The sequence below is a fragment of the Phasianus colchicus genome, chromosome 2, assembly GCF_987193195.1.
Source record: "Phasianus colchicus chromosome 2, bPhaCol1.hap1.1, whole genome shotgun sequence".
Taxonomy (NCBI): Eukaryota; Metazoa; Chordata; class Aves; order Galliformes; family Phasianidae; genus Phasianus; species Phasianus colchicus.
This window is the reverse complement of record NC_143437.1, coordinates 2100280-2124000: the sequence shown is the minus strand read 5'-3', so window position 1 is coordinate 2124000 and position 23721 is coordinate 2100280. Positions and strand designations below refer to the sequence as shown.

General features: G+C 40.6%; 1 long non-coding RNA gene across 2 annotated transcripts in view; it reads right to left on the bottom strand.

Annotated features, from left to right (window-relative positions):
- Window positions 1-23721, bottom strand: part of LOC149918814 (uncharacterized) — a 62674-nt gene that overhangs the window by 4215 nt on the left and 34738 nt on the right. For both annotated transcript variants that reach the window (XR_016464607.1, XR_016464608.1), the window contains exons 3-5: window positions 20978-21122; window positions 20283-20343; window positions 15160-15277 (exon numbers count right to left, since the gene is read on the bottom strand). This is a non-coding gene — a long non-coding RNA (uncharacterized LOC149918814). The remainder of the gene's footprint in view (window positions 1-15159; window positions 15278-20282; window positions 20344-20977; window positions 21123-23721) is intronic.

Here is a 23721-nt window from a genome sequence, read left to right as displayed (position 1 = left end):
TTGTAGCATTTTAACAATGCCGAATTCTGGCTTGCTTTTTCTTCAGGATGAACAGGGCATCCTGGAGCTCGGTCTCTTGGAGCCAACGTCCTCATTACCACTGTGTTTCACCGTGACCCATCAGTCTTCTGCTGACACCAGTCCCCTCTCTGAGGGCTGCTGCAGTCTGTGCTGCCTCCCTTGTTTCAGTGGAACAGAAAGAGAAAGGAAAGCAGCTTTTTCTCCTCTCTGATTTTTTGTTTCTGATTAAGTCGGAAGCTCAGAATTATTCTCAACAAACACTGGATGTTAGGAAGTTTGCCCACCATACAATCTGTGAGCAGTTGTCGTTGTCCCACTTCTTCCCTCATCATCCTCTGAGGTCTACTCGTGATATCTCTGTTTATAAAGACATGCAGATGGTTTTTAAATATAAGGTTTTTAAATATAAAAGGGTAAGAACTGGGGAAAGACCAGGAAACAACTATGGCTATTGGACTAAATACGAAAACCTAGAAGCAAGCAGCCAGGCAAAAAACACCAGGGAAAATCATCAAAAGTAAAGCTTAGAAGGGAATTCTGGCATATAGAAGAAGAGGGGGAAGGAAAAAAAAAAAAAAAAAAAAAAAAAAAAGCAGATCTGAAATGAAACTGATAGAAGTGGAAAAAAGCACTGCTTTTTATTCATTGTCATCTTTTCCTACATCACTAGAAGTGTAGACTCCTCTGCAGCTCGCTGGTCTTGTAGCCTGTGGCAGGGTCACTGCAGACCCAGAGAGTTACAGTGTGTGCAGACAGGAGGAGACAGAAGCAGAGTCAGCCCCAGAAAGGGCACGTGGATGAGCAGCACAGTGTCACCTAAATGCCACACTTGTGTTCTTGAAAGGCAGTGCATTTCAGAGGGAAAACATACATCCACATCTTGATAGCTACAAGCTTGCTTAAACTGCTTGCATTTATTGTAAAACTGTCTCAGCTTTTCAACTTCTGTGCTGCAGACAACTTAAAATCCAGATTTTCAGCGAGAATCTCCAGCTTCACATTGTCACCTATATCTTTTACATTTAAACACTACATGACAGCACAGCCATTTGACAACAGCAAGATAGTGCAGTTAACACATACAGAGCGCGGTGTTGACAGGGGTATTGTGATGAGCTAGCATTGGTCTAGACAAGAGCCAAACACAGGGACTGTGAACAATGGAACAACCCTTGCAAGCCACAGGCAAGAAGGAGACAGCTTTCAGGAAGAGGGAAGATTTCACTTTGGGGGTGGACCATGTAGGTCACATAGGGTGAAATACGGACAGCACAAACTTGCTGTATATTGCACATAGGGCTAGCAAGGGTAACAGCTGATAGCTGAGCACTGCCAGCCCTCAGCACAGTGAGGAATTTCATTCCCTGCGAATATTTAGAAAAACAATCAGAAGATTCTGCGTTTGCATGTACTCGTGCTAATGTGATATGACCTCTTGTTCAGGTAGGTAGAGCAAACATGACGAGGTCACTGAATATTTCAAATGCAGTACTTCTTAGTTTAGTATGAGAAATATTTGTGAGGCTTTTTACTGTACGTTGCTCAGACATCTTCAGCTCAAATTCACTTCATAGGAAAGTGTCCACGTTGCATTTAAACAGAAGCTGAGGGTGTACTCAGATATCCTTAGAGGAAATTGTATTTTACAAATCAGAGATACATTGCTGACAACAAAGTCATTCTGCCAAACAAGACAGGAAACTTGCAAGGAGCTGGGAGTACCTAAATAAGAAAGATTTTCAGCCTGTTCACTGTATTCTATTATTTTAATTCATCTAAGAAGAGATTTAAAAGAAGAAGAAAAAAATGAACACCTAAGTTTAAATACAAGTCTCTTATCACAGCAAAGCAGCCTGGTGAATTTTTGTAATATTTATTAATGAAAAGTAAGTGGAGAACAAGAGCACCAGTGACTAAACACAGAGCTAGCTCAGGTGCAGTATCTATCTTCCAGGGTGTCTTGGATATCCCAAGTAACATTTTACTGTTCCTTAACATATTATTTGTATTTATTCAGCATTCTGATTGCTTTTATTTTACATCAAGTGAAATTGCCAGACATAGTGGAAACGACACATAATAAAATGCATTAATAATGCGGGGATCATTTAATGATTACGCTTGTCTTATAATGTTCAGGCTCTTAAAGGCTCATGTTATACATTGATTCTTATTCTGTAGTCACCATGAGACTAAAGGCAAATAAGAAAGGGGAAACACAAGAAGCAATTCTAACTCTGACAAGACTACAGGCAGAAAATGAGGAGCAGAGACTAGAAGGAAATCCCAGACCCTAAAGAGACATAAGAAGCCCTTCTTTGCACAGAGGATTCTTAGCTGATAAAATAGTTTGCCAGGGGGCAATAATTTACAGATCGTCATGGCACGTAACACAGATCCTGTCTCTGAGAGCAACCAGTGCTGAATGCAGCAAAGTGCAGCACGGTGCCTCTTACTGTACCTCCCTGGGCAATGCCATGCTATGGGGAGAAATGCATCCCCCCAGCCCAACTGCTGAGTCGTTTATCCCCAAGCGAGGAGTAACAACAGATCTTGCTTCAATCCAAGTTAAGAAAGACTGTGCAAGCTAAAACACTAGTATTAGAAATCAAACTTCTAGTTTTGTGTTTGGGCTTTATGAAAGTAAATCGTTTGGGCTTCCTTCGTCCTGCAGCACTGAGTTCCACACGTTTACAGCATACGTTTACTGCACGGACCATGTGCTGGGCTGCGTTCCCTAGCTTTAATGAATCGCTCTTTGGCCCCTTGTTGTTCTATTTTGAGTCCTCTCTTTTTCCATTGTTACAGAGAAACGTAATGAGAAGCACTAGACTGGCCTGATCTATGCCCTTCATTATTTTATATGCTTCTTCCACATTTCCTCCCGCTCTTCTTCTTTCCAAACTAAATAATAATCCTGCCCTTTTTAACGTAGCCTTGTATGAAAGGCTCTCAGATGGCTCCACACATTTTCTTTGCCCTTCTCTGGACCGTTCTATTTCTGTTATGTCTTTGAGATAAGGTGACCAAAAGGGAACATGATTTTCAAGGTAAGGACATGCCATTGATTTATATGATGGCATTAAAATATTTTCCTCTTTATGATTTATCCCCTGACCACCCTCACACCGTATCCTCTGCCTTTCTGAGTGACAACTAGCGCTGTCCTCCAGAGCAGCCATATTAATTGAGCTGACTTCATTGACTCTCGAGTTAGTGCTAATTCACAACACAAAATCATGCCCAAGAAGCTGCATTTTGTTGTATGCAATTTCATTGCATTTGCCAGGTTACACAGCCTGATTAGCCCTGGAATTCCTCAAGATGTGGTAAAACACTGATTAGCCACAATAATGTACTGCAATCAGCATATTATGTCAGCTCCCACAGAAAGCAGAAAGGAAGTATCCAGGCCACAGGGGAGGAGAGGAGGGTAAAAAAAGCAAGGAAGGGCAATTCATTCCTATGTTTGGTTTCCTCTTTTTAGCAGGTGTTAAACCCGAATCTAGCCTGAAGTTGCTAAGATTCCTTATGAGGTCTGCAATATCCTCAAAAGGCTAAATATGTTGAAACCCTTTTCTACCCTACTTTATCAGCTCTTTAAAATAAAATTTAGAGTCACACCGACTGCAAGCACAAATCAACAGAGTTTCTGATGATCCTGGAAATGCCATCAAGCTTTACATCCCAAAAACTGTGCTTATTTACGCCTGTGGCATACGTACATGTGCTGAGTGTCCCAATCCCTTTCTGACAGCGGCCAGACTAAATTCATCTCAGCGTTTAAGCCCATGCTTAGCTTTAAGTTAACAGAACATGCAAATTTACTCAATAATTTCTCCTGGGCTTAAGGCTATGATTTAGGGAAACACTTAGTATGCACATTTACTTAATTAAGCACATGTGTTAAATATGACTTCATACGCTTAAGCACCTCACAGGACTGAGTGAAGAACAACACCAGTGAAGACAATGGATTTAGAGTGGAGCAGAAAAGGAGAGGTCTAAAATTCTATCTTTAATTAACATTTTAAAATAATCAGTCCTTAAGCATTAGTATTTAGATTAGCAATTCTTGTTTACATCACCAGAAACATCAAGACATCACTGGGTGTTTGCCGTTCCTTGTTGTTCCTTGCAAGTAGCAACTGCAGAAGCAACTAGGAGAGAGGTTAACATTACTATATTTTTTTCCTCTTTTAAAAATCTGTTGATAAATGAGTTACTGAGAGGCACTGAATCAGAGCCCAGAAATTCTGTAATTTAAGGAAATGCGAGATATGAAGCATGCACAGAAAAAACATATGCTTCCCCAACGTCCTCAAATCTGCTTCAGTCCTAATCTTGGAAGGACCATCTCTAAGGGTAAGAGAGTAGATGAAGCCTCAAATCCCTCTGTCAAGCAGGGAAGCACAAGAGCCTACAGAGGCAGGAATTTTACTGCTACACAAATTGAGAGGTGAACCAAGAACGCCGACATATTTCACAGCAGCCACTGGAAAGGAATTACTCTTTTGCTTACTGAATTACAACTTGAGATACGCAAATTCCCTTAAACAAACAAAAAAAAGAACAAGCCAAACATTTATCCAAAATCAAATCAGATATATAACAGAGCTTATTGGAGCTTTGAAAATGGTCATATACTTTTATTATAATTTTTCAATACTGTATGTTCTTGTGCTTCCTGGATTTGGATAAAAGTACCTGAAATGTCAAGATACCAACTGTTCTTGCAGTTCTTTCAATCTGTTTTATAGATTCAAGTGACGCAGATATTGAAGGTGTGGTTAAGTTTGCCTAAGGCGCACAACCTGTGACTGACCTTAAAAAAAGCAATTAAAAAAAGTTATCATTTCCACCCTTGCATTGCACCACTGAGAGAGACAGCCATGTGAAAAGCTGAAATAATACAGAACGAAAATAGAGCAGAAAATTTAGGATCTTCAGCAGTAGCCAGTAAACCTTACTTCAACATAAGATGGATACAAAGCATTTAACTTAGGGGCACTATCGTAACACCAGGGACAATAGGGTTTTTTTTTCATTTTTTTTCTTTTGAATTTAATGTTAACCAGTACACTGAAAATGTAAGTATTACATTATTTCCTTGACCTGTCAAGAAGAATGAGGAAAAAGAAATGTGAATTCTTAATTGTAGGGTAGAAGAAGGGAAAAAAAAAAAATACTGAGCTCCAAAAAGTGAAAAGATCCTTTTGAGTGAAACAGGTATCCACTTCAGGCTTCACTGGAGTACAGAGATCCTGACCAAGAGTGGTTGTTTCAATCCAGGTGTCTTTATTAAGCAAAGATTGACATATATGCCCAACATGAAGGAGCTTTGTGATTGGTAACAAATGTCTGCCAAGGCTATGATGACAACAAAGCAGTAGACATATGTAGCTTTCAGTAAATGGGATTTGAACATAGGTCTTTAGAGATGAATGGCTAGCAGGCTGACTTGCTTGCTAGCTTCACCTCGCTGTCACCTAACTTAGAACAATTCCTTAGAGGAAAACACATTGTAGCACAATGTCTATAGTAAAAAGAATTATGCCCAGTAAAACTTCCATGCACTGCATAGTCCCTGTCTTATTCACAGACACTAAACTAGTTGGTCCAGCACTATGTACCAAACTGCTCCTGTTGATTTCATTTAGGCAAAATCTTTTGAAACAGCCATTTCAAAATGATTCTGAGAGAATGTATGATAATTAAATGCAAACAGTGAAGTTCTTACTCTATTTTGGCAGCTAAGGCCTTAGGTCAGATGTTATATAATGCAGACATATTAAGCTGTGGGAATTCAAACAGGAAGGTAATGCCTGGAAGAGATAATTTACACTTCTTTATTTAACTCACTTGCACAGTATTAGTTGATAATGCAGAGGAGACAGAAGAGTGCAATCATCCTGGCACAAGTTCTAGGGAAGCATGCAACCAGCACCAGGCCCAAGGAAGCTGAGCAACAAAAGGCTGGGTCTGTGCTATCTGCATTGATGGTGTGACATCCCAACAAGCCTCTCCTGAGGCTTACCTGTGTGCTGCTGACAAGCAGTGATCTGAGACACAAGTGCCAGCAGGGAAATTTGGAGGTCTGGCAGATCTCCTATTTTGACCAGCCAGGAGAGATGGACCATCCATCATGGGGAAGCTGACAGACGTGCCAAAGATCTTCCCATTGTGTTTTATATTTGGTATATGCTTAAGGGCCTGTTGAACGTGAGGTTGTGTGTAAAGTGGCTCAAAAGTTATTTTAAACAACTGCTTCAAAATTAGTATTAGGGGGGAAAAAACACACCAACATACAAACCAGCAGCAATAATAGCAGCCCTAACCAATTAGCCATGTTGTTTCTTCGTATAGCTGATGATGCCTTCTCATGCAAAGAATGATCTGTTCCACTCTTCTTCAGATGTTATTTTCTGATGTTTCCAGCCCTCAGCTCATCAGAACCATTGTGACCTGGTATCCTGCAGGTAAAGGCTCGGCTTTCTGCTGATTTATTAAAAAAAAATCTTATATTTTACTGCTCAAATGTTCTCTCCAGAGCACAGTCACATGACCAGTATAATGACAATCTGTCTCTCTGCTAACATTTCTCTACTTTGGTTATTTGTTTGATAAAGTGAGGAGCTTCCCTTTTGTTGCCCTTCATCAGAGCTTAATGTCTTTACTTTGGGATCAATATACTTTATGAATAATTTTATTTCCTTCTATTTTTATGGTCTTTTCTCCTCATTATCATACTGAGTTTATTAGCTGGTGCTGTCAGTATCTTTACCCTGTCATATGTTCCTGAGGTACAGTAAATATCACTTGTGTTGTAATTAATATGCACACCCTCTGCAGTAATTAAAGCACAGACCCCTTCAACCAGCTGAGCTTCCTACACTAATTCCACCTTATCTTCATAATGAACTTATTGTAATCTGAAACTACTGCTGAATATTGTTCGGTAAGGATAGAAGAATGAAATCTAACGAGATGCAATAATATTTGCGAACATGTTAATATGAAAAAAATGAATTTAATTAGCCTTAAATCTAATTAAATTTCCCTTACAATCAAAATTCCCCCCCCCCATTTATCCCACAAAAATACTGATGGTGCAACACTAGTGCCCCTGCGGAGATTGACACAGAGATGGAGAGCAGACACCTCATCCTCAACCCACGACATCCACACAGGTAGCTACCTGGAGGGAGTTCTGCCCACAGGTAATTGCAGGAAGGGCTCAGAGTGTGCTCAGGGATGTGTTTTGCAAGCAAGAACAGGAAGGTGAGGATGGAGAGGCAACTTCAGTCCCCCAGAATGAAATAATTTAGTAAATGTTTCCAAGAGGGGATGGGGAAGGGATATTGAGTAGATAAGTGTGATAGTATAGCACATTATGATTAGAGGGAGACTGGATACAAGAAGTTCAGCTCTTATTTGCTGAAAACATTTCCATATGGAAGACTAGCGCCTAAGGTGCAGACTCACACAATAGGAAGAAAACTGGCAGGCTACACAGACTGAAAATTGGCTGAAGGGCAAGAAACAAACAGTGGAAGTAAATGGGATTATTTCAAGGTGGAAAGAGGTTACCAGTAGGGTATAGCCCAGCTTTCTAATTATTCACAGTAATGACTTGGATGGTAGTATAGAAAGGAACATTTCCAAGATTCTAGTAACTGGGAAGCACAGAGGTAATAAATACCAAAGTGATCCAATAGCCATTTTGTTAACAGTTAATTTGAGAACTGGAGAAGTTGCATAGGAAAGTGTTTGCAGGTATCATAAGGCAGGATTGAGACATCCAGTGGCACAAAAATTGAATGACCTTCCCTTGTAAATGGTCATTCTAGAAGAGGCTTAAGCAACAGCCGTTGAGCAGCTCCTTGTGCTTTATTGATTGATGTCAATCTGTCCAGTTCCAGAGCGTTAACTTCACTTTAAAAAGTGCCCTTTTCTGTCATTCTTTTCCTGTAACCCCTTAAGCATGCCTCATTGCCTTCACCAAAAAAAATTATGTGGTCAGATATTGATTTGTGACTTGCTGGTTGACATCTGAATAATAAGAAAATGAACTGGCTTAAAGACATATCTGGATAAATAAGGAAGGAAAAACACAGAAAAACCTACATCTAAATTTCTGCTAAATTGGACTGACACAATCTAGTGATTAAGGAGAGCAGTATGGTTATTCTCTGACATGAAGCTATGGAGAACTGTCCTAAAAGGACAAGATAGTTACCAAACTCCCAAGAAGAGTGGAGAAAGTCCTGTTCCATAAGACACTGTCGATAAACCATTGGTTCTGAAAAAAAAATGACATCATCTTTGTTATTTTTTCCTACTCATGAAAGAATTCATATATAGATGATTTCACTGACCTTTCAGAACCTGTAAGGTACACTCAGGCAAGTAAAAAAGAAGGGAAAAAATGCAACAGTGCTTCATTTGCTCAACATTCACTAGGTAACCACCACTACTCAAAATGTACCACTACGAAGAACAAAAACTACCTTGTCTGAGATCAAGAAAACAGCATTCTAGGCCCAAATACAGAGATTTCTCCCAAATCTCCTTACCCAATAAACTGAGCATTACAAACACCCACTTCAAGCCCCTCTCGCTGCCTTCTTCCTGCACCTCTTTTCCAAGGGAAGCAGCAAAGATTGACTCTGTATGTTTGTTGAAGTTTGTGGACTAAGTAGCAAGCAGATCAGAGCAGTTTTAATTTTTCTCTCCAATTCTACTCAGAACTGGTAGCCTAGCTTTAACCTTTCACTAATATGAAGTATTTCAGTTATTACTACTCAAAGCCTTCAGAATTTTAAACTTGGCAGTTCAAAAGAGTGTCAAGTTTTTAAGCTACAGTGTATCATATTCTGCCAGAGAAAGAGCTGGAGTGGAGAAAGACGTAGAAGGGGCAAGAAAAAAGAATGTGCAACACTAGGAGTGATAAGAGAGCTGAAATAAAGATAGAAGGGCAGAAAATATGACAGTGTTTTTTCTTCTATATCTCCTTCATGAACCCTGCCATCCTTATCTTACTTTCTACATTTTTACATGCTTTCTTTTTTCCTCTGGCTGCCTCTTTATTTCTAGACATGATCACAGTATTCTTCAGTTTAGAAGAGCAGGCTCTTACCCTCTTAAACTGCATGCCTGGGGACACCTTCCAGGAGTCTGTGTCCCATAGACTTGAATGGAGGCAGGCTTGTGCTTTCTACTCTTCAACAGAAGTGCCTCCTGCTCTCCCTGCTGCAGATGAGCTGCTCTTCTGATTCAGCAAGGCATATTCACGGGAACTTATTAGTACATAGCTCTTCTGCTGCAGCAGGCAGTAGTAAAAGAGACTTGTTACCACAGGTAAAGATACCTGGCTCCAAAGGTTTTAAGTGCCAAGGAGCAGCAGCAGTGGGCTGCTCCTCCCAGGAGATGAGCCAGGAGCTGAGGGAGAGGAAAGCAGGCAAGAGAGAGACTGGCCAAGAGCGAGCACTGTCTCACAGTACTCAGGAAAGATTCCATGACAGCAGCCAGCACCAGCCAAGTGAATCATAGAATCACAGAATCACAGAATCATAGAATCATGAGGTTGGAAATGACCTGCAGGATCATCTAGTCCAACCGTCCTCCCAGTATCGTTGCTACCACAAGCACTAAACCAGATCTCGTGGCTCCTCATCCAAACGCCTCCTGAACACTGCCTGACTCCACCACCTCCCTGTGCAGCCATTCCAGTGCCTGACCACTCTCTGAGAGAAAAAGTTCTTTCTCATGTCCAACCTAAACCTCCTCTGGTGCAACTTGCAGCCATTTCCTTGGGTCCTGTTCATTGCCTGGGAGAAGAGGCCAAACCCCTCCTCACCACAGCCTCCCTTCAGGAAGTTGTAGAGTGCAATGAGGTCTCCCCTGAGCCTCCTCTTCTCCAGATTAAACAATCCCAGCTCCCTCAGCCGCTCCTCATAGGACTTGTGCTCCAGACCCCTCACCAGTTTCGTTGCCCTTCTCTGAACACGCTCTAGGGCCTCAACGTCTTCTTTGTAGTGAGGGGCCCAAAACTGAACACAGTACTCGAGGTGCGGCCTCACCAGTGCTGAGTACAGGAGGATGATCACCTCCCTGCTCCTGCTGGCCACACTGTTTCTAATGCAGGCCAGGATGCCGTTGGCCCTCTTGGCCACCTGGGCACACTGTTGGCTCATGTTCAGCCGAGCACCAACCAACACCCCCAAATCCTCTTCACAGTCATCCAGCCACTCATCCCCAAGCCCGTAGTGCTGCATGGGTTTGTTGTGGCCAAAGTGCAGGACCCAGCACTTGGTCTTGTTGAACCTCATTCAATTCACCCCAGCCCAGTGATCCAGCTTGTCTAGATCCCTCTGAAGGGCCTCCCTACTCTCAGGCAGATCAACACCACCTCCCAACTTGGTGTCATCTGCAAACTTACTGAGGGTACACTCAATCTGCTCATCTACAACATCAATAAGGATATTAAACAAAATAGGCCCCAGTACTAATCCCTGGGGGATACCACTTGTAACAGGTCGCCAGCTGGACTTAACTCCATTGACCACTACCCGTTGGGCACGGCCCTCTAGCCAGTTTCTTACCCAAAGAAGGGTACACCTGTCCAGGCTATGGACAGCCAGTTTCCCCAGAAGAATACTGTGAGAGACCGTGTCAAAGGCTTTGCTGAAGTCTAGGTAATTACATCAACAGCCTTATTCTCGTCTACCAGTCTGGTCACCCATAGAAAGGGATGAGGTTGGTCAAGCACAACCTGCCTTTCATGAACCCAGCTGGCTGGGCCTGATCCCCTGGATGCCACGCACATGCCATGTGATCTCACCCATGATGATTTGCTCCATAACTTTCCCTGGTACCGAGGTCAGGCTGACAGGCATGTAGTTCCCCGGATCCTCCTCACGGCCCTTCTTGTCTATAGGGAGCCCACTGACCACCAGACTAGCTGAAGGCAGAAAGGCAAGATAAAGCCAGAAGCAGGCCAGTGGGAAATGTGGCCAAGCACAGGCTCACCTGCAGATCCCAAGGAGCCAGAGCAAGCATCTGAGTTTAAAAGCAGCTCTTGAGCAAAGTGGAGGAAGCCCCCATCACTTTTGCATAGCTCTTCTCGCAGCAGCCTTGCCCAAGGTTGCAGCTATGCCATACTGGAGCCAGCACTGAGCACAGACAGCTGTATTTTGACAAGGTTCCTGATAGAAAGCATTAGCTTAATTAAAAAGATTGCTAAACTTTAACAACATCCTTTAATAGAATTTTTTGCCTTCCATTCACATATCTCTTATAATTCAGTCACAGGCCAGTCCTGGCATTAGCAAACAGGAAAACACCTGGACTTGTGGTCCTTTTGCCCTCCAATTTCTTCACCTTCGTTCTCCCCTTGTAATTGTGCGCTGTTTTCTTCTGAGTTATCTTTCAAATTATGATCAGCATTTTTAAGCAAAGAATACCATCTATATTCATGTATTTATATTTGATCATGTAAGGATGTGACTCCTACAAGCTTTCAAGAAATTTTTTATCATAAATCTGTGTTCTGCAAGCAACACTTGGAGACTATATCCTACAGCATCAGAGTGGATAAAAAAGAAAATTACAAGAAAAGATCTCTCTCAAACTTCCTGTGATATTTTAATAGCAAGGAGAAAAGGGAGCAGGGGCTGGCCCCTTTCGTCATGCGTGGCTTTCTGACAGTTCAAGAGAGGTATCTAGGCCAGCACTGTGTCCCTGGACTGGCAGAAAGGCTGGGCAGACATCGGCTAATGAGGATCTTCTGCCACAGTAGACAGCTTGCCGGAGAGAACCATCATTGTGAGCCACCTGGGAGCCGCTCCGGACATCTCCTTTTCTCAGGAATCTGGGCTGTGTGATGTGTGCCTTGTAGCTTTCAGCCATACAGAGCTTTCAGCATGCAGCTTGCGGAGCAGTGTTGGTTGGACACTCCTGGAATAAAGTCACTAGTAGTAAGATTCAGTAAAAACCCTGCAGACTTGTGAGGGGACCTAGGTTTTAAAGGCTCTGTTTTCTTTGTACGTATAGATTTTCCTCAGGATTAACTGCAGACACAACAATCTGTTTGGGTGTAGGCTAAACACACAGAGGCCAGAACTGAAAGTCTGACCTTTTCGCTTGGAAAGGCTGAGACCAAAGCCTCCCAAGGACTACTTATCTTCTGTGCCAGATTCACCAGTGTTTTCAGAGCAACTACATCAAAAGTTAGTAAAATTCTTCCTAATCTATCTATTTGATCCTCATCTAACACAAACACAAACTATCATCCTTTGAGGTAAAGCAGTCCAATTCTACTAGAAAAAAGAAATCCAGAATGAAAACAGTAGGTATTTAGTACTCAGCCCACTCAGCTGTCTGCTACACTTGCTTTTCTGCAGCCAAGCACAGGGAGATTGTCTGCACCCTCTACCTGTCCAAGTCCAGGTCTCCCTTCACTGCCCAGCTGTTCCTACAAGTGCAGCTTTGTTCCTCTAACTGAAAGTCATCACCATATTGTCTCCACACACCTTAAGCCCCTCTTGCCAGCGGAAGAGTGTTGTTCCTCTACTCAAAGCAGGACATGTTTTTCTACTGGCTAGATCAAATTCTTCTGAAGTCCAGAGATGCATTAACCTCACAGGTAAGAGCACCAGGCTTTGTACTGTCTAATTTAACTAATGAGCAACAGGGAAGTCCAGCAGATTTACTTAAAATCTGTCCTAGGTCTCTCAAGTTGCTCTTTATTGATGCTGGGATTTTTCATTGTTTTGCAGCTCATTTAGAAATCAACAGCAAAATGTAAAAATTGTGGAAAATGACTGCTAAATTTCCCCCACTTTTTACATTCACACTGTGTGTGACTATGTATGTAAGGTGGACAGGAACAGGCAAGCAAGATGCCTAGTCCATAAACAGAAGCTAGTCTCTTTAGCATCCTACATGTAGTCTTGTTCAGTTTCCAGGAGAAATGTGCTAAGGGTAGGGAAAGGTCTCTTGCTAAAGCTCCTGGGGCCAACTATTCTTTCACTGAGCAAACCCCTCTGAAATCAGTGGAAGTTTTGCTTTGCTGAAGACCCACAGAATTTGTTCCTGGGCAGATGTTACTTGAAAAACAATCCACTGAATTAAACACAGTTGAATTAAATACGGCTAAATGGCGTCAGCATTCTGAGCACAAAGGGAGGCAGTCAGTTTCATCAGCAGGCAAATGCTCTTTCTGTTCTGTCTGCTCATCCGGTGAGCTTGGGGGTACTGACAAACTGAACTGAATTCACACAAAGAGAAAAATAAATGAAGGTAGGTGACAACAAACTGAACTAAAAAAAAATATTTACTTTCCTCACATCACATCGCAGACAACAGGACAACCATGAAAACTCCTGCCTGGAAGACAAAACCTCGCCAGGCTCCCTGGCTACAATCTTTCCTCTTGCCACTAGTCCATGCTGTTGCATAAAGTTGAGAGCAGGCCTGCTGAAGCTCAGCACAAACGTCTGAGATGATCGTTTTTGTCTTGGGATCGTCTGAATTCAATTGAAGGATGGTATGCTCTATTGTTCTGTTCTGTAAAGTGTATTTAGCTTGCATAATTAACCTATATTTCAGACAAGTCATGCAGGTCTTCACCTACCTCTCTGTATGCCTTTGTGATTAAAGTTTAATGAAAGGGAGTCTAAAGTAAATTCCTCAATGCTATGGCTCTGAAAGTGACAAAAAGAAAAAATAACCGAAATCAAAATATAATATTTCTATCTGCCGAATTATTATTATCATGAAGTTTATCCAAGAAAGGGAAAAAAGTACAGATCGGAATGAACACAGGGTTGAGAGGAGAGGGTGCTTCTGATTACGCTTAATAAAGGCTGTTTGAATTGAAGATGGGTACAGGCATATAAAACAGTTCGATGTGAAACCTGGATGGGGCACAGGGCAAAGGAGATAGTAAATAGTTGTTGCAAGAAAGTTTTTACTTCTTTGTAATGTGTGTGAAAAATCACACAATTCTTTGTATACGTATTTTCTCCAAAACAAAAACACAGTGGTGCTATTCCTAAATAAGAAAAAAAAAAATAAAAATCAATGCGAGGCAGACTAGCACTGATAAGCAACCTTACAATAGCAAACCAGTATGTGTCCACGAAGGAAGAAAAAGAGATTAGATACAAAAACAGATTTCACTTTCAGGAGTCTAGTGGATTCTTAAAAAGAACAGAGCGAAAAACGATTTTATCCAGTAGTGGGAGAAAAATGCCTTGCCCGGTGTCCTTTAACCTTTCAATTAGAGCAACTTGAGAACCACAAAAATATACATTTGTTTGCTCCTCTGCTTTATATCAAAAGAAAATTTTTGAAAGATATTCATTACTGGATCGAGATGAAGGTTGGTCTGATGAAACACTGGCATTATTATAATCTTAGTACATATTAATGAACTTCTAAAATGCAAATCATTGACCCACTAGGTGGTCTCCTGGTCTCATAAATAGCAATCTTTTGCATTCCAGCATCCAAATACCTAGTTAGGAGCTTTATAGAATGCACATTATAGGTGATACAGACCATAACAAGTACTTTGGCAAGGGAAAAAAAAGCCATTCCAGCCTATTGCGTCAATTAAAATGAAGGGATTTTTATGTTAAGAACCATATGTTCAAAGAACATTACATGTAGAATTACATACAATGATTCTGACTATGAAGAACACAATAATCCTGGTGCATTAGTGTATGGCTTCTGGTGAAATGTGATAGTGGCATTTTTTTCACTTAGCTTGTGTCAAATAATGATTTGGATTGCAGCCATTCCTTTCTTTGTGCTGTCACTCCACCAAAAGTCAATGAGTAAAAGATTATGGCGATGAGATGGAAAAGTAAAGCACCGGTGAGATCTTTCAGAAGAGATGTTGGTGGCAGTGTCACTAGTCCCTCTTAGCCAGTGAAAATCCAATTACTCACACTGGTGGTTCAGAGGAGATGTGGTATAATGACAGGGAAGGGACTCTGATATGCTGTTGGCACACACATGCATCCCTCTCTCTCCACTCCTAAATTTTGCAATCTAAATAGATAAACAACTACAGACTACAAGACCTAGAGCAATGGAACCAGTACATTAGTATCAGAACGCCTTTACCTGCTACTGCATTAAGAATGCATCTTGAGAGATAGCATCTTTTGTATGCTTTACAACCAGAACAAAAGGCATAGGCTGAAACAAATCCTGATGAGTAGTTCATATGAAGTGCAGCAGCCTGCAAAAAAAAAAAAAAAATTCTGTAGTATCCCAGCTGGTGATGACACACACACACACAAGTGCCTTTGATGGCTTGGTGGCCAGTGGTGATCCCATCCCACCAGGAAGGTCTGAAGCAGGTGCCTGGCTTTGCAGCTAACAGAGGGTGCTCAGGAAACCCACTCTGGCGTAGCTGCAACCATGGAAAATGTTTACCAGTTTGTAAAACTGTTAATTCTATTTTTTGCCGATCTGTCTTTTTACTAAATTAAGCCAATATATCAAAACTAATGTCTTCCTTCTCTAATTATTATTAATAAACACTGCTTATTTTCCCTTAACAAGAATTTGTTTTCTCTTTTCAAATTAATAACAGTGTAAAAGAACTCAGACACCACAGGGCCTGATTCCAGGCTCTTCTGCAGTGAAGTTAACCTGCAGTGGCTCCAGAGCTTTCACACAGTGAGATGTACAGCAGTGCATGTGGGAACAGGAGCTGTCCCTCCACCTATAAGATCTCTCTTCTTAGATTTTCCGGTATAAACTCCAAATGAAATTCTCCCACAACACTGAGACAATGAAAAACAGTGGCACGATCTTAGCAAATGGTTCTGCAGCTACTGGAGCTACCTACACTGATCTTCGCCATGTACATCTCTGGTTTGTCCACTGCTATTAGAAAAGTCATTCTGCACAGTTAAGGAGGTGAAGAAATACTCAAAGAGAAGAACCTTTGCTGAAATGATATGGAAATAAGACCACCTCAGGAACCTTGGTTATATCTCTTTCTCTTGGGATATTCATCCAGGAGTTCTGCTCCTATGCACATGCCTGGACCACCCTTCCAGTGCCATATGGCTGACAAGGAAACAGCGCAGCCCCTGTGGGCTCGCACTGAAAGGAGCAGACACAAACCTCATGGGAGTGAGGAGGGGAGCGTGTGTTGGGTTGGTTTGTTTGTTTGTTTTCCTTTCCAAAGCTCTCATTGTTTTATAAGTGCCCTCCTGACACATATCCATGTTCGAAGAGGTTAAGGAACTTATGTCTCTCAGAAACAATGGCCGCAGTTTATCCACAACCTCTGTACTGCAAAGGCAACTGCAATCAAACACTCTCATGTTACCTAGCGTTTAGCACAGCCCTGACCTGGCAGTGCCATCCTCTCTGGGGAGGAGAGGTAATTCAAACTCCCCTACAGCTCTCTTTGGTTCGACTCTGTCGTACCGGATGTCGCTTAATTGTATGTGGGCTGCATCTTGCTTTGTGCCTTTTTCCTAAATTAAATCTTCCTTTGTCATTTTAGTCTTTTGTACTCCTGCCTTAGCTTCAGAAAGCTGCATTTGTACAGCATCTTCACCCAAGCATCATAAAAAATGCTAAATGACTTATGTAGGTCTTCTCACTTAAGGTCATTTCAATTATGGCAACATCAACAGATGTATATGTTCATTAATAAAAGTGTGATATGTGTTTGTGTCCCTCTGAAAGTTCAGTCAGAAAATTATAGATTATACTGAGACACTGCAGGAATTGCTACTCTGTAAGTCAAATGCTCTATTATTAAAAATGTCATCCCATATGAATTTCATAAATAGCAAAGCCAAGAACAGAATAACCATTTTAAAAAGTCTAGAGGGGATTCCATAACAACATTTAAATGCATTACTACTCAAACAATTTGATTGGATTATAAAATATTTAAAACTGCAGCTGTACTTGTGTTTAATGTTGACTATTTTGATTTCTGGAACATCTTACCTAAGAAGTACAAGTTAACTAAACTAGTTATGTAATTACTATATAAATATATATTAAAAAACCATAACCCAGCAAAAATCCATAGCTTATCAGATGTTGTATAAAACCAGCTTTTGCACATACACACATATAATGAAACTGCAAAAGAGCACTGGGCATTAGAGTTTAAGACTTATCTCCAACATGAAGCAGGACCTTATTTATCCAATGCTGTTCTAATGCCTGAAAATAAATTTCAGGAGAGATGCAGGACGATGTGTACTAAATAGATATTATTGGCCATATTCTCAGGTGGTGTAAACTGGCATCATTCCATTGTAGTTAATTGTTAGACAGACAAATTTTGGCTTTATTTTCATTCTGTGTCCTTTAACTTTTTTTTGTTGTTGTTCCAGGATCTCTCTTACATATGTATTAGGTATGTTCAGGTTTATAATTAAGTCTTCATTGACTTTTTAAGCAGAAAGGACAATTTTAAAACCTATTTTTCAGAAGAATAGCTATGTATTAATCCACAAATATTTACTGATGTCCATATGTTATAGATATCCTTTCATATGCTAACTGCACTACTTCTGCCAAACTATCCGTCATCTCTGCTGCTTTACCTGGATGGGTGTCAAGACATAATGCATCCGACGAGCTTATGTTACTGGTCACTGCACTTTCACAAAAAGCAACCTCATTTTAGAAGCACAGTGAATATCACAAGTGCCTTTTGTAACAACTGACTTGTTGGCTGAGACTTCATGGGTTAGACTGAGTCTGAAAGCGTAAAGCTTTACAGCAGCTTTACTTACAGGATCAATTCTGTAGGCAAATGTTTTTTCACATTCTTTGTGCACAATGCGAGTTTCCTTATTCATGAGACCACAGTTCCAGGAATGCTTAAGGTCAGTGTTGTCACTGGGACCCGGGCTTGGTGTCTACTTGCCTCCTGCAGGTAATCTGACCTACTAATGAACTCAGGTGGCATGCAGCTCCTGTCTGTCCTTGCAGCAGGGGACAACAGACGAGGTCTTCTTTGCTTGACATTGCTCCTGCAATGCCAGACAGAACAGCTGGACAGGCAAGTATGTCCACAACACGTTTGAGAGTGTGCTACAGGGGATTTCAAAGCTTTGGATTCACATGAAGTGTTATCCCAAAACACATTCCTACCAGCACAGCTTAAATAGCAATCCATTTTTGGTTCTAAAAGCACGTCTATGGCATTTCACTTCAACTTGAAGAAATACATGGACATCTACACTTCTTTTCTATGACTCTTATTCTTCAAGACATTTTGTTTTGGGCTATCTGATCTGCACAGTTGCAAATACAAAACAGCCTTCTGAAACATCTCCAGTCCTGCCCACCATTTAGGCCTGGCATAAAAACAACATCCACTAGTCCTAGTAAGCCACACCACCTTTCAAACCCTGTTTTCCTGAGGGAGAGTCACCTGTATTTATTTCTATTAAACAGAAATTAACTTGGACTTCCATATGCCACCTCATTTGGCATAGTTAATTCTAGATTCCAGAGTCATTATTAAAACAAAAAGCAAACTTATGCATTGAAAACAGTGGGAATTAGACTTCAGCGAGGCACACAAGGCAATAACAAAGATAATCAAACAGCATAAGGATAATCCACTAATTGTTGAAATGAGGCGGAACATCGCCATGGCTTGTCTCAACAGCTAGCCCTAGGCTGAGTTGTGTTTGGAGTTCAGGAAGTTTTTATCATTTTAAAGTATGTCAAGCCTGTGCACCTCAGGGCACAGCAGGAAGCAAAAGGAATGTTATGCTTGCCCTGAGGTGGGCAGTTCAAGTCAAGGAAATGAAAATCTCCCAGTTCCAGTTGAGCAAGTGAGATCTCCCAGTTCCAGCTGAGAGCATGCATATCCACCAGGCCTTCAAAACCAGGCCAGTGCCTATCTGGTACACATTCTGCTGCCTCAGATGGTCTTTGAAAAATCATCCGGTCTTTAAAAGGAACACAAAACTGAAGATTCTGTAATTTCCTGGGTTTCTGTATGACAAAGAGGCTGCTAAAGCAAATTAGGATCATGCTCTCAGTATATCTTTAGAATTATTTTGTTCTCAGCCTGAAAGCAGAACTTGACATTTAATAACCTTTGTAAGTCCAAAGAAGTGCTATTGACTTCACTGCAACTACTATAAATTTACACTCAGAATAAGTGATAGTAGAACTGTGTCTCAGTTTGGTCATTATTCTATGAATGTATATGGTACAGAACAAATCTAGCAATTATTTGTAGTATTTTTTTAAAATGCCTAGCTTACTAGTAAGTTTCATGAGTGGTCCCTGCCCTTGATCATTTCAAGCAGTGTTTGAAGTATTTGGATCTTAAAAATCTCACTGTCTTCAAGGAATAGAGCCATTCCTATGACTGGGTGTGAACTTAGAGCTGTGCCATTTAAGAGGGCATTTCAGAAGGAATTCTGGAAATATGAGCGTGAACCTACTATGTACATAGTGGAGAGGTGAAAACATCACAAAATTAAGGAAAATATAATGCCAGCAGAGCTCTTAGCATTTGGCTGCGTTTACTCTTCTTATTCTACCCATGTGTGGTCTCCTTGAAAAAGTAACTAGGTATATAGAAAATAAATGAAAATATATAGAAAATAAATGAAAATAAAATATTCATATTCAGGTGTGGTACAAAGACAATTGCATTAAATTTCCCTTTCACCACAACTTGTTGGCAAGACATTAACCAGCTTGTGGTTATATGGAGCACAGCTCACTCCTGGAAAAGCAGTGTCCTGCTGCAACCATGTCATATCTTGGATATAATGTACATTCAGCTCATATCATTATAATCCTAAAGGTATACTATGCTCTGCGGATGATTGTGTAGGTCCAAGTAGTTCAAAGAAAATTCGAGAGGCAAAGAATTTCTGAGAGAGGGCCAAAGATGAAAGGACATTTAGCTTCAAGCATCTCCATTAAAGCAGAGTTTAGGACTTTACGATGGAGTTTTGCAGTGGAGGGGTTCTATTTGCCTCAGTGGAGTTATTCTTGAGTTACACTAGATTAGAATTAGTCCTCACAACAGGAGAAATGTATTCTACCAGGATGGTGATGGAAGCATTGATCCTAAACAAATAAAATGACCTTCTCCTTCAATTACTTTGGGCTTCACTAATTAAAATAATTTTGCTAATGAAAGCCGCAAAAATATTCACACAATTCTCATGCAGTCAGTCTGACCTTCTGCTGACGTTTCCGATGATGGCAAATACTTTACTCACCAGAAAGTGAGTAGCTGTTCACGCTGCAGAGCCTCTTCTACAACGCAGGAAACCAGAAAACCTGAAAATAATAGTTCATTAGAGTAACTTCAGTATCAGTGGCAGGCACCGAGTACTGTGCAAACATGGACACTGACTAACGGGTGCTAACACATCTCCTGATCTCATGGCTTCATTATTTCTTACTGACCCATTGACCAAATCCATTGGTGTCATTTATAAACCACACCTCTGTACCCTCTTCAAGCAGAGGTTGTTTTTGTTGAAACAGTGTTCCTAAGGATGAAATTTCTGACTTGGACTGTCAAAACTTGGGCAGAATTCCTTTTGAAAGCAATCAGCGTCTTGAAGAAAGATTGTTGGAGCTGGGTCAAATCGTTTTTGAGAGATGTGTTAATATAAACACCAGAAAAAGCATGGTTTAATGATAGAAAAAGAGTAGCCATGAGTCATCTCCCTCACTCTTTTATCTGGGATAGCAGAGACTGCAGTGATGTTCTAAACAACGGGAAACAATTTTGGGAGTTGACTTGGAAACACAGGTGCCCAGCTAGCAGGGGAAATATATTGATCATTACTAAATTCTCCTTTTGTTCATTTCAACATCAATTTTATACAGATATTTGACCCCAAGCCCTAAAAAAATACTGCCATACTAAAGAAATTATGTTATTTAACCAGCTTCTGATACTCACTTCCCATCCTGACTTTTCTTCTTTTCTTCTTAAACATGCCAACATGCCATTTTTAATTGTGGTACAGCCTGAATTCTCAGCTTATCCTTGTAGTTTTCCCAGGACAAAAACAACCAGTGCTTAGCAATGCACACAGTAGTTGTTCCTAGAAGTAAAAATAAGAAAGTGGACAGGGCAGAGGAATGGAAATGAGCAAGTCTTTGTCAATACAAAAATAAATTCTGAATATCTGATATCTGAAACATTTTATATGTTTGAAATGACATTTTAAGTGCATGAAAAATATAGGCGTAGTTGAGGAAAGAATTGTAGGAAGGATGAGAACTGAATTTAAAATATTCTATCATCTTCTTTCACTTTTGGTTACCTTTTGCATTAATCTGTATGTTCCAAACCTGTAGGTAGATTTAGCTGTATATTTATCATTACCAAGAATGAGAAATGTGTGCTAAGTACCATGGTCCATTTTGAAAATCTCTTATTTTGTGCAGATTCAGCAGTCACAACATAATATTTTCAGGAATTGCCTTTAGATAAGTTCAGACTCTTTATTTTGAGATCAGGAGTTAGGATCATAAAACATTAAAAACAAAAACAAAAAAAACCCTGAAAATTGTTAGGACTTTTTAAAAGAATGTGTATAAATGTTCCTTTTACCAAAATGAAGAAAAAATTTCCAAAACTATCTATGAGTTCCCGGCCAAACTGCAGGACTGGTCAGCTTAGTGTCCAGTAAGCTGTTATTGGCATAGTTGATTACCAATTGCTGCAGGAAGACACTGCACTGTGAGCAGTCAAATGTCTACTAAAATGTGCATTCGTAGTTACTTCCCAGCTCACATTAGATGATGTCTGGCATATGCTTAGAAGCAGATAGTTTATTTCCCTGCAATGATTTTCACTCCTGTCTTTAAATATTTGACATTAGAAATCTGGATAGTCTTGTTAAATTTAAAAAATGTCACTCCTTAAGCTTCACTGATATCTTCTGGCAATTAATTATTTATTCTAAGAGTACATTGTATACTCATTTTTATGATACAACCTTTCAATTTCATTATAAGCTCATATTATAAGCACTGTACAGTTGCAAGTCAGAAGGGACAAATCCTCCAAGCTGAAGGACTGCAATATTAACTCGTCATTCCTGAACAAGCATTTTGCTCTGCACAGTGCTCTGTGCATTTTTACATTATTTGTTACCTGTATGGCTGCATTGCATGGATAACCATGCAACTGTGAATGAGCACTACAGTATTGGAGGCACTCTGCAGAGACTGATTCCTCCACGAAGACACAGGACCAATAAAGGAGCCTAAATCTACTGTCACTTACTGTTTCCAACTTCCGATGACCTTATCCTCCCATTGCTGTGTGAATTTATATTTTGAGTCTTGCATCTCCCACTGCAGATGCAGAGCTGCCTCGAGCCAGTGAAGCAGCAGTAACTCAGTTAATGTCCCTATAGGCTGGTGTATAAGGACCACTGTACAAGGAAGCCTGAGGGCAGAGCACTGTGGGATCAGTGAACACAAAGGCTCTTTTCGTCCTTCCCCTTTCACAGGAGCCCACTGAAAGCACAAAGGCTGATACCCCTGCTAGGCTGCAACTGCCAGGCAAAGCAGTGCTGTTGCCTTTTCCTTCATCCTGCATCTCCCACAGGCAGGGCTCTCCTCTCCCGTGGTTAGGTGTGAGTGCTGAGCAGAAAAAGGAGGTTGTACCAGTGTTACTTACCCGTGTTCCATCCAGTGAAGCTTGCACATTGCTACCCACCTCGAAGCAGCTCTGCATAACTGCAGATTTCTGGCTTTCTGGCAGTTACAAAGGATTGCGCCAGGCTGTATACTCCCTAAGCAAAGCCTTAATCTGTTTTCAGTCAGTTACTTTTTTCCTGGCAGCAGATATAAGGCCGCACAGTCAAATAATGAACTTGTCTTTCATTTGGATATAGTTTATTAATGACAAAAACGCTAATCCATTAATCAATTTAAAACAAGTTGGTAAATGAAAAAAATTCTCAGTCTCCTTTAGTAACAGGACCACATGCATCTTAAAAGGGGGCCATTATCTCCATGGGTTTCTCAGCTGAAGTTAAAAATCTAAAAATGATTTTCATTCATTTCTCATTAATATGCAAAAATATTCAAATTAGATAGTAATTAACCATCTACTCAGTAGAAAACCTTTTCATGATAATTTATGATAAACTCAGTAGCAGCTTTGATTGAGATTGATTTTTGGTGTTGAGAAGCTATCATGAATACAAAAAAGCACCTGAAAAAATATTTTTAAACACCTAACTTACCGCTCAGCTAATTATATGGCAACCATGTTCTCAGATTATTTCAAAGGAAGGCCTATAGGCAAGGCACTAATGCTGAATGAAACAGGCACAACATCCTTTTGAGTTTGTCCTACATTTCATCTTAAAGCTCAGCTTTCTTTACATCTTGCAGCCTAATTCATTTAGAATGTTAAATGTTTAGCGCTGCTTAATTCAGCAAACGGTTATATTGGAACTGAGGCTTTGCTTGATAAGGCTTATGGGATTGCTTTCAAGATAAAACTGTTTTGAAAAATCAAAACACATTCAAGATAAACTGTTGTTTTACAATGCGATGTTCCTGGGAAAATCGCTCTGATTTGTAAACAAACTCCAGACTTATTTTTGTAGATGTCGAGGGGGGCTCAGAGGGTTGCAGGGTTAATATCATGGGCACGCTGTACTGTGGAGAATCTGGTTT